The sequence below is a fragment of the Heloderma suspectum genome, chromosome 3 (assembly GCF_057233095.1).
Source record: "Heloderma suspectum isolate Gila_16-S chromosome 3, 16-S_ref, whole genome shotgun sequence".
NCBI classification, from domain to species: Eukaryota; Metazoa; Chordata; class Lepidosauria; order Squamata; family Helodermatidae; genus Heloderma; species Heloderma suspectum.
In genome coordinates, this window is record NC_139460.1 from 278,294,485 (window position 1) to 278,306,723 (window position 12,239).

The following is a 12,239-nucleotide window of genomic DNA, read 5'->3' on the forward strand; positions in this document are numbered from 1 at the left end:
ACTCTGCTCCATTGACAGAATTTTATGGGGGATCCAGGCATCATTGTCATCCACTTGTAATCCTCCCATGTTTTCCCACTGCCTTTTCCATCTTTTTTCTTACAGCAGAAAATCTGTTAAGGGAGAAAGGACAGAATAACTACACAATTCCTTCTGACTGTTGATGGAAGGACTCCTCGGTCGGGAAGCACCCTTATTGGCTGGGTTCACCTAACATGCTAACCACCTGAACCATGGTTGTTTGTTGAGCTGTGGGTTAGTGTGTTGTCTGAACCCAGGACATTTTCTGCAGGGTGGCTTGTTAACCATGCAGTGTGGCTTATTTTTCCTCAAACAAGCCACCTTGAGAATCCATGGTTTGTTGTTGGGTTGTTCAGGGTGGCTGAAAGCCACACTGCATAGTTAACAAACCACCCTGTGGAAAATGTCCTGGGTTTGGACAACACGGTAACCCATGGATCAACAAACAACCCACACTCAGTCACTGAACTATTTTACTTGCTCACAAGTCATTTATGTTCTTTCTTGTCCATAAAGAGGCTCATATTAAGCGCACATAAAAAGCATGTATAACTTCACTGATATCAACTCTACTTGCTTGCTCAGTGAAAATATTTGTGTGTGTGTGAGAGTAATTTAGCAAAAGCAAAGTGGCCACAGATGCAGACAAAGCAATCCTGTGCACACTTACCTGGGAGTAAGCTCTGCTGAACACAATGGGCTTTGCTTCTGAATAAGCATATGTAGGATCAACCTGCACATATATTGCATGGGCTTTTATGGAAGAAACTCTTTATGGGTTACTAGACTATGTGATCAGCCAGATTAGTTATAGTTCTGTCACATGTCCATTTAGTATAGGATTTTTTATTTTATTGCTTACTAGTTGTCATGCTACAGTCATACCAGTTGACCTGATTATTTTTAATTCCATTTCAGTTAAACTTCCTCTTGGATGGAAAAGATCCTTCCCTTCATTCCAGGCACAGACTCATCATCCAAAATACATTGCAGCAATTTACAGAACTGCATCTTGAAGAGAACAACTGGGAGGACCACTATGCCAAACGTAATGTATTCAGTGATTCAGACACTCTGCTAACGTTTCTTGTTCTTCTTTGAAAGTCCTGGGGGTACTGAAAAATAAAAAGAGCACAGGCCGAGAAAGAATCGATAGCAAGACAATTAGCTTCTAATGTAAAATGACAGGTTGAAAGCAATTGCTTTCAACATGAATTGCGAATTCATCACAGAAAGAGGATCTTAATCTGATCGCTTATATCACAGACCACTCTATTATGCAGTGTCTTATGTGCGCTAATCACTTGTGCATGATCTTAAACACCCTGGTAGCCTCTTTTGCCATCCTGTTGTGCTGTGTTGTTGTGCAATAACGTACTTGTATATATTTATGAAGAATTTGTAGTGTAAGTTAGACAAATGCTTGTCCATTAAATAGGTCACGTTGCCATTTTTCCTTATTGCATTATAAAGCATAGAAATGGAATGCCTGTATTTAAATGGCTTCTTGTCTGGATGTAGTTCGGACATTGCACAAAAAGGTAGAAATCTCATGACAGTAAAGATGATTATGCAGCATTCCCGATCTCATGGAAATCCCTATGTGTGTGCAGCTCTGTGCCTGAAGGGACCCTTTTCATACATGCAACTGGACAACTGGACATCTGGCGGTCAGGGCCAGAGGGTCATGCTGATGTTGGGGATGTGGCTAGCCAGCAGGGCCCTGATCTACATTCAGTGAACATGTAATGAGCTTTTGTGAAAGGGCCTTAAATGGAAACTCAGTCTGGTTTTGTTCAGACATTTCTCCCAATACAGCAGTGATCTAACTACATGTGAAAGGAATATTGCAAGGGTGGACTGACTGTTCTGTGTAAACATGCAAAGCTTCATGCTGTGTGTGTGTGTGTGTGTGAGAGAGAGAGAGAGAGAGAGAGAGAGAGAGAGAGAATCTACTTTATAAACCCAGATATCTACTCTATACATTCATAGGTCAAAACTATTTAGCATAATATGCAAATTCACTTACAGATGCTGGTTTCAGTGCCAGCTGCAGGTGGGGTTCCCCTTTTTTTGCAGGGAGGAACCTGCCACCATCTCCCATGAGGGCCCAGGCTCCTGCAGGTCTTCTGGCATGGGCTGCTCTTTGATGTTGTTTCCCTCAGGGAGATCTAGCTCCTCTCTGAAGAGAATTCCTCCAGTGGGGACATGACAGTATCCATGAAGCTAGTGGAAGGTTCTTGTCATGAAAGTTCATGCCAACCCTATTAGTTGTCCGGATATGTAGCTGCCAGCTTTCTGAGGTTTCCAACCACAGTTCTTTTGAGAGCACTCAGCTTGTTTTACACTTGAAGCAGTGTGTAGTTTGGGGGTGGATGCCAGAACATAGAACAAGAATTGGAAACAGTTCTGTGCTATGATTCTAGGGAGCTTAAAGTGTAATGAGATGTTTGGCTCAGAAGACAAGACACGCCCTTTGCAGGCATATACTGTGGTCTGCTCATGCAAGGGTGAAACGTGGGGAAGGGGCATGGGTGTGTACACAAGCCCTGCTCCCAGCACGCATATCTCTGCCTGCTCAGGCCATTGGAGGCTGGTGGCTCCGATGTCAGTGGGGTGGTGAATCTGCTCCGGGTTTCAGCCAGAACCAGTCAGAACTCTAAAGGAGCTATCACACCGTGGATAGCTCCTTTAGACTTCTGACTGGTTCTGGCTGAAACCCGGAGCAGATTCATCACCTCACTGACATCGGAGCCACCAGCCTCCACCAGCTCAGTCTCTGATCACCCTGTGTTGAGGGGGAAGATCTGAAGTAGTTTGTATTTGCACTCGGTTGAACACAGGTAGAAGCCTCTGTGCGACTGGGAACTCTGCTTCAGATTCCCTCTTCAAACCTCCTCACTCAACACAGGAAGGTCAGGGACTGAGAGGCTAGGGGCACTGAAGGTGGGGCTGATGTGCCTACTCAAGTCCTCTCTGCCTTGTAGCCCTCATACAAGCAGGCTGAATGCCAAGGACTTGTATTGGCATCAAATCTGACACCACGGAAACTCACCTCTGGCTTCAGTTCAATGGGGTGTAATAATGGGGCTTAGTAACATTCCCCCCCCCCAGCATGGCTATGAAATCCTGCCTATTACAGTGATTCAGAACTTCATTCCTGGTTTAAAATAGGCCCATAAATTATAAGCTTAGCTCTCTCTCCCTCTCTCTTTTTTTAAATTAAACAGTTCTATCCATTCTGGCCGGCCATGACTGAATCCTTGGATACGGATCACAAGCTGTGGTGGATGGAATAATTTCTGTTTCTGTGGTTGGCAGGTCAGAAGAAAATGCATCAGTCAATTCATTATGGTAGCGGTAATACTGTCTCTTTTGGAGGGGCGTTAGCACTCACTCGGCACCATCTCCTGTCCCTGGAAGTAGCGGTGTATTATGTGGAGGTGTATAGTAATGTTTCTGTCAGAGGCATCAACTGACCTTCAGCAATGGTGATTCTTCTATATAAAAAATTCCCTGTGATTGCTCTGCTGCTTTCTTTCACCCACACTTTATGACACTAATAATGCTTGCTCTACGGGAAGAGTGTACTTTGATTCCCCTCTCCGTTTAAAATGTCTAAAACAAGATGGTGTCGGGAGGCTTGCTGACTTTCAAAATTATGCTGATGACTGTGCCAAGTCAGAGGCGCAAGCTTCCAGCCGCTCCACCAACCTTGAAAGGGTAATAAAAGCATTTTATGAATGCTGGTGATTTTAAACGGCAACATTTTTCTGACGACCTCCACTGCCTAGGATAATATAAGGCTGTTTAGCTCATTACAAACTCTCAAAACACATTACATACAAAAGAAATTAAGAAAACCATAAGCCCATGTATTCAAAGAGGGTTTTCAATATCTAAAAATAAAAGCTGAATGGCTATAAAATTTAATATGCCACTGAGCACGGGAGAGGGTTGTTATGGTCTGGCTACAAGAAGGCATAGGTGAAATGTCACTCTTTCCCACGCCACAGTTTGCTCCATAATGGTGTCCACTATTTTCATTTTAAAGTTGTTTTTAATTTCCGTATTTATATTTCCCTTTTCTGTATGACACCTTTATTGCGGCTACTTTCTATATATGCAGGGTTCCAGATCCAAATTATAACAATGACCTGTTTTGAATTCACAGAACAGCCATGGAGCTGTTCCCAAAGTTGGTAAAGAAATCATTTGTGGAAAATTAAATGGCACACAGAGAACCCATGAAAAATGGTGGGATATAAGAATCTGGCTTTTACCTTTGCATGCTAAGCATGATTATTTCCTGCTAGCATGTGTTCTCTTTTTGTCTCTCTTGTTTTGTGACCTCCCTTTTCTCCATTTGCAAGATGCTGAGAGTAGTCTTTTGTAGGTCAAGTTTTCTTTGGACATCTATACATCCCATTAAAAAAAAATAAATACATGAGGTTGGCGCATTCCACTGTCTGCCTCTTGGGTGTGCAGATGGCATTTATGGATAATCTTGTAACTCCCACCTTTGGCCAGAGCTAAGTAGTGCACAGGCTGAATCGATACATGAATATGGTCAGGAATAAGTCCTGACAGGTACAAGATTGGGTATGAAAAGCATTAACCCCCGTGATAGTCACCCTGGTAGTCACTTGGGGTTTTTTTGCCTGAAGTAAATTGCTGGCTGGCTTGAATAATCTAGAGCATGGATAGCCAACCTGGTGGCCTCTAAACGTTTTTGACTACTACTTTCTTAAGCCCCAGCCAGCATGGATAATGGTCAGGGAACATGGGAGTTGTAGTAAAAAAAAATCTAGAGGGCACCCGCTGATCTAGAGCTATTGCTCAGCCCTTCTGGCAGGCTTCTGCTTTCTGCTTGTAACACTACATACCTCAGAATGTCAGATGCCAGGGACAAACAAAAAGGAAAGGTCATCCCTTTATGCCTTGCATGTAGCATCTTGCTGGTCACTGTTGTAAACAAAGTTTGCATGTGTTCTGCCAGAAGATATGAGCTCAGGAGGATGTGATTGGTTCATACTTCAGGGCCAACCAAAATACTTGGGAGTGGAAGGGAATTTCCCTCAAGTTTGATTGGCTATTGACCCAGACTTTTTTTGCATACCCTTCCCTGTTGTATATGACTTGACTCAATTTGAATCAGCAAGAGATGATTAATATGAACTTAAGTAGCATCTACCCCCACTTAAGGTCATCTGCTGAGTTCCTCCTCCAGCTCCAAGTCCCTTTTGCACTGGAGGTGAATCTCATATCAGCACGAGAGAGGGCCTTTCTAACTGTGCTGGCCCAAGTTTGGAATGGCCTTCCCAAGGGGGCTGGCAGCAATATGACGGACTTTTAGGTGTCAGGCTAAAGCTTTTTGTTGTTGTTGTTTTTGTTGTTTACTTACAGCACAATCCTATGCTTGTCTACTCAGATTCTACTTACATTCAGTGGGACTTACTCCTAGGTAAGTGTGTCTAGGATTGTGCCCTTAGGCACAAGTACTGTTGTTTTATCTGTTATCTGTCACTCATCTACTGATGGGTTGTAGGGTTTTTTTGGATGTGATATTTTAATTTTTGTCAATTGTCCTGGAATGAGGGGTGGCATACAAATATAAGGATAAATAAAGTAAAGTAAAATAATTAGCTGCTATTGTGCTATTTAAAAATAATGTCAGACATGAGAAATATTAATAATCTGTATGTAAACCCTTATTAGAACTATTTCAACTGGGCTTATAGCCTCTTCACAATAGCTGCTCACATTATCTTTATTTAAATAAATAATGATCTATCCAAAATGTGTACTTGGTTTATGATCAATTAAATATCTCTGAACAGGCCTAAATCATCCTTATGATAGATAAAGATGTGCTCCTCCCAGCTAATGTGCAAGAAAAGAGTTTTGAAATCTGGGTTTGGAAAAGTCATTTAGAGCGAGCCCAGTGACATGTTCAAGTGAAAACATTACTCCATCAGCACATACAGTAATAGCTCCCTCTTCCTACTTCCTTCCCTCTTAATGACAGCGTCACCTAGCCTAATTGTACTCCTATTTCTTTCTAATAATTAATTCCTTTCAGGCTAGTTATCAGACTTACTCTCAAGTGAAGGGAAATGAAATGTTGGATCAATAGCACATGAATGCTTAGCTAACTTTAAAGCGGAAGAGAAAAACACACACCACCACATTTAGTTCATTTTAAAAGCTGATTTGTCCACAGATGGCCTCTGTAATATGTTTCTTGTTTCACTTTACCAAAATGGTAATGCTGCTCCCTTCATGTGACATTGCAACCCCTCCTCCCCTCTTCTAAAATGTGGATAAGGGCAATTCCCCCTTGTCTTTGTCAGAATGCCAGTGTTCTTTCTCCATATGCTTTACATATTCCCAAATGTTAAGGTTACATGGGCTCATGAGTTAATTGGCATCTTTACACCAAATGTCTGTCAAGGCCTTCATGAGGGCCTACAATTTCCATAGATCAGGCCTTCATTACCAACACATTTCTTAAAGCACAGTCCCCCTGAAAGTTCCCCTGCACAAGCCCTTTGATATGGGGCAGCAGAACAACCAAAGAGTGGTAGTGCTGTGCTTGCCCAGAAGAACATCCTGGTGTACTTAGGATTGTACTTTTTAGGCGTATACCCACCTTCAATCCACATTCCCTGAAAATGTAGGGTGCAGTGCTATCTGGATGCCTGTCAGCCTCTGAACTCTGAGGCTGACCAGCATCCTGTGCAGAGCAGGAGGAGCGCCTCTGCACTCCCCTACTCCGCATTTTCGCTAGATGGGCGACTTTAGACACCCCGGATGGTGTCTAGGGGACATAGGAGTGCTCCCTTAGTGTGTGGGTGGGGGCACAATTGTGGCCACTGGCTCACCCCCAAGGTCTGTGCATGCAGCAGAAGGTGTGAATAGAGCTTTACCCTTGTTTAACTGCATGTGCCCAGGCTCTTCAACAGGTTCCCTAATGGTGCAAAGATCGCCCATGTGTGCGCACAGAGTCCCATTCACATCTTCTGCTGAATATATAGTTGTTGGGGGTGGGGAAAGTGGAGATGACCCCGCTCCCTCTTTCATGTTTGCAGTGAACATGGCATGAAGGTAGGAATAGGTTTATGTCTTCATGCTTTCGTCACAGCCTTTAGGATCGTAACTGAAATTCTGATTCTCCAATGTTCAAGTGGTGAGCAAATATAGAGGATTAGCTCCCCCCCAGAGTAAAGCAGCAATTCCTCCTTCACAGCATTATGACTAGGGTGTGTCCTCACTAGTTTCAGGGACTGAGTGTGCTCAGCTGCTTCTGATCCATGTGGTTTAGACATGTGGGATCTTTTTAACCCTATACTAGTTCTTTTAGTAGTCCACGTGATTGTCCAACTGCTAGCATTGGCCTAGCACAACAGGGGAATGTACCCACCTTTGCCCAGATTGTATCCAATGATCCATTTGCACCATAATCAGGGGAACAGAAAGTTGGATAATTTTCAGTCATTCAAAATAACTTGCACACTTTTACACATAGCGCTGTTTTAACAAGGCAAGGGACCATGGAGAGATGGATTGCTGACGGTTGCTGACTGACTGCTTCCCCAGCCTCTTTGCCATTTGCTAAATGATAGGCATGAGTTATTAGTCATTCTCATTATTCACGCCAAAAGGACCCACTGTGATAACTCATCATAAAGTGAACTCAGCATGAGCAACATCATAAATTTGAAGGAAAATAAGATTGATGGTAAGCATACATTTATTTTGCTCAGTAATTTATGTGTGGTGCATTTTGTCAGGGCAAATGATCATTTTCTAATCCCAAAGCCATCCTGTTTGCTTGCTATAAGCCTATAGCCAATCAATAATATTAAAAATGAAGGCATGGAAGCCTATGAGTGATAACTCCTGATGCTGCAGGTGACAGAGTTTCACTAAAGAAGCTCTCTAGTTGGTACTGCAGCAGTAGTAATGACTGTTTTAATGGCAGCTGTCAAGGTGCCACTACATTTATTCCCAGCTATCACAACTGCCTTCTAGTTATAGGAAAAGCCTAGAATTGTTAATTTGAGAGTCATTATAAAAGAAATATTATATGCTGCAAGCTCCCGCCCCATGATGTGTGTTGTAAGGAAGAGATAATAATGACAAGGAAATACAGCCTTTTTTCCATATTAAAAGTACATATTAAAGGGCATTAGGGCCCTATCATGGCTCTAATTATACAGCATCAGAGGAGACAAGTGAAGAAGACAATTCCCCATCTTTTCAGAAACCCAATGGTAAATAGAAACTCAATAAATGCAGATATCAATAGAAGAGGTAGGAGGGGTGGAGGGGTTATCTTCTGCTGCCGGGAACAATAAACTTAATTTTAAGTCATATGATTGTGTTGCATTGAGTTTTCGAAAAGCCGTAAGTTCATTCCTGCCTACAAAGGACTGTATCTTATTAACTTCTCTTTATTACCAACTCATAGGTTTTTAAGGACAGATGGGGCCATGATGGATTTTAGTCAACCTCTAGACCTTAAAACATATCCAATAATTCCTGTATCGACACTTGTGATAAAGTAATTTAGACTTTTATCTATTGAGGGGAAATGAGCTTATTGATGCCATTTTCCAGAGTCATCACAGGACTGGCAACTTGTACACTGGATCATATAGCTATTAGAAGACAAGTTACACAGTACAGGTCTGAAATGGCATAGGGAGATGTGAGGACCTGAGGGCTTTTTGACCACCACATGATCCTACTTCGAGTCACCAGGCTAGGTGCTTTGGTCACTGTCTCTCCTCACACTGCCACTGTTAGGCTCTCACCCACAACCCTCTGTTGGTGTCTTGTGATGCTTCACCACTCTCTCAATTGCTGCCACCAATAACCCTTTTAGGGCCGCTTTCTTTCTTTCTGGTAGCACAGACCAAGCAGCCAGCACGTGGGGGTCATTCCATGAAACCCTCCCTAATCACTAAAAAGGAACTGTCTTTTAAAACTGAAAACAAAGCAGGTTTATTTGGTATAACAGGATTGGAAATAAGAACTGGGTTGGGATGAGGAAAAGATGTCAGGGATGATGATTAAAATAAGGCAACACTATAAACTGCACAATATAACGCTTGCTTTTAGTGCTATGTTCAAAAACCTCTCACACTCTCTCTCACACCATCTGACACGCTCTCTATCCCACAGAGTATCTCAGTAGAGGTTCTCACTCTTATCTCCCAATCTCATCTCAGACTTCTCTAGCTGTACCTCATCTGTCTTCCTCCCAGACTTATCTGACTCCTGAGAAGCAATCACCTCCCCTTTTTCTGCACAAGCTCTCCTCCAATCACACCGCATTCCCCTTTCTTCCACTTGCCAAACTGTCATTCTTGCTCACACTCTGCCAAACCCCGCCTCACACCCACCTGTCCGTCATTCCAGATACATACCAGCCACCCTACATATATACAAACCTTTACTATTTACATATTGTGCATGTGGAATTCCCACGAAAGACACTTTGAAGAAGACCTTTTTAGGGTTCAGTAGTTGTATTCATAGACCCTCAGTTTAAAAGACATTCATCTCATTTAAAAGAAATTGGAAGATTTAAAAAAAAATCAATTTAGGGTTGGGTTTTTCTTTTCTTTTCTTGCCAAGGTCTGTAAAACAATTAGAAGGCTATCAATATCAATCAGTCAATATTACTCCTGGATGAAGAAGCAAGCTGTGAACTACCTTCCCTCTAAGCAGAAATCTATATGTCTCTGATAATTACAAGAGGGGCCTGTGGAAATGAAGAAATTAATATACTTGGCAATACTCCCAGTTTCTATGTTCACTTTTTAATCCAATAAGATACTGACTCACAGTCATAAGTGTAAGTTTTGCTTAACTTTCGAGGTCAGTTTGAGTTTGAAATGGTAAAAAAATAAATCACAACCACCCAAAACACCCGAGTTGTTCAAAGCTTTGTATGTTAACAACAAGACCTTGAAGAAGGTCTGGTAAAAGATAGGTAGCCAGTGCAGTTCCCTTAGCATGGCTGTAATGTGTGCATGACTGGTTCCCCACTTAATACTCATACCACCGTGTTCTGCACCAGCTTTACCCTCCAGACCAACCTCAAGGGAAGCCACATATCCAGCACATTGCAGAATCCAATCATGAGGTTACCAACGCATGAATCAGAGTGGCCAAGTTATCCCTATGGTTCCTATTGTTGATTAATTAATTTTGATTCAGAAACCCTGGTTTGATCTACTGCATCACCAGAGATTTACCAGTAGATCCTGATCTACTTTCTGCCTGCCCCTGTTTTACCGTATACAACTGCTGTTCTCTGCATATATTTATGTTGGTGTGTTCTTAATATTTTAAGTGGTAATTTTGCAGTGGTGTGTTGCTTTACAATTGCTCTGCTTGCCTAGCCTGTTACATTGGATATTTTGATTTGCAAGTAAGGGCGCAATCCTACTGAGATAGATGGTCGCCTCTGACTTCCTCTAAAGTCAGAGGTGACTGCCTATCCAATGCAGGGTGGCTGAAGCATGGAGTAGAGGATTCCCTTTGTGCTCCAGCTGCCCTGAAGTTTGCCTTAGACACCCAATTTCAGATGTCTAAGCACGGCTTCAGGGAGGGGGTAGGAATGGTGCTGGAGACCGCATAGGATGCTGTCTCAAACAGCTTCCATGGTCTCCTCCCTGCCCCGCCCCCGAGAACACCCCCTTTTTGCCCTGTCCATGCTCCATGTTATGAGCATGGGCAGGCATGGAGGGGCAGCCACCATGGTTCTCGCTGCCCCGGCTATGAGGGGGAGGAGGCAGGGAGCGAGGTTTCCCGGCTCTGAGTTCATAGTGCTGTCTACAAACCAGGAGGATAAAATTATCATCATCCAAAAGGTAACAGTGTCAAACCCTCTATCCGATTACTACACACCTTATCTCAGTTAGCTAGGGGACCTGAGGAAGGGCCTCTGAAGACGATCTGAAGGGGTCTTTAGTATCAGATTACAATGAGGTGCCTTCACAGGGTATCCGTTACCTGTAATCACTGGTTTGTTGCCTCTTACTGTGACTTTCTGCAGTGTCTCTCTGGGTAGGCCCGGCACCAGTGGCATCATCAGGAAGCTGCTGGGAACCCAACACTCCAGCAAAGCCTACCGCTGTCCCACAGGACAGGATTTCCTTTGTGTTAGGCAGCTATGTCCTCGTTCTCCCAATGTAGTGCTGCTCCAGGGCATTGTGGCTAATTTAAATGATGGCTCCAAGCCATCCAGCACTCATCACAGCACTGCTGTTGCTGCTGCCACCACCAACATAGGAAGCCCCCCCCCCCCCCGGAGTTGGCCAAGTCCCTGAGCCATTGATTGCAGAAGGTTCAGGCCCACTCAGATGCTGACCTCAGGAACTGCATGAGCCCCAAAGCATTTTAAACTTCCTAATCCTGTGAATTAGCTTTACCAAAAAATGTGCATACGTACTGCTACAGATGAAAGCACTGTGTGTCTTTGGAAGATAAAGGTGCACTGTAATCCTGGCAACCACAAAAAAGGGAAATATAAAAATGGAAGCACAAAATGGAAACACAAAATGGAAACACAAAATAATAAAAAGAAAGCACAACAACATGGATTCACAAAATGAAAGTCCCCACCCACCCCCACTGTGCTAGGAAGCTAATCAGTGTAATGCCACAAAATCATGTTGTATTGTCACAACTGAAGCTGAAAAATTACAATGATAACAATGAATGCATTTTTGCATATATGGGGAGATATCTGTATCTTCAGTGCTTTATCTTTGGTATTGTAGATTATTATCACTGTCATTTTAAAAAATAATACTATATGACTGCTTCCTGTTTCATGTTGGGGGGGGAGGGTAACGTCCTTTGGTCCTTAGTTCATCCCTTTCTCTCCTTCCCAATTTTTAGGCTGTTACCCTTATTAGTAGGACTGCAATACCATGCTCTGTCCTACTTATCTTTAAAACTCCTTGCTCCTCAGGGCTCCATTTAAAAATCCCATTGCCAGCTTCTCTCCACACCTTATCCATCATGTCCAGAGAAGGCCTCTTGCACAGCATAACTGTGCTTCATGGGGGTGGGAAAAGATAGTTGACCAGTGCATATGGAGCAGCACCATTGGCATGGGAGTGGGTATGTCTGTTAGGTAGACATGTATTTTCCCTGTTGAGCGGAGATTTGTATACTTGATCCTTAAGCTCTTTTCT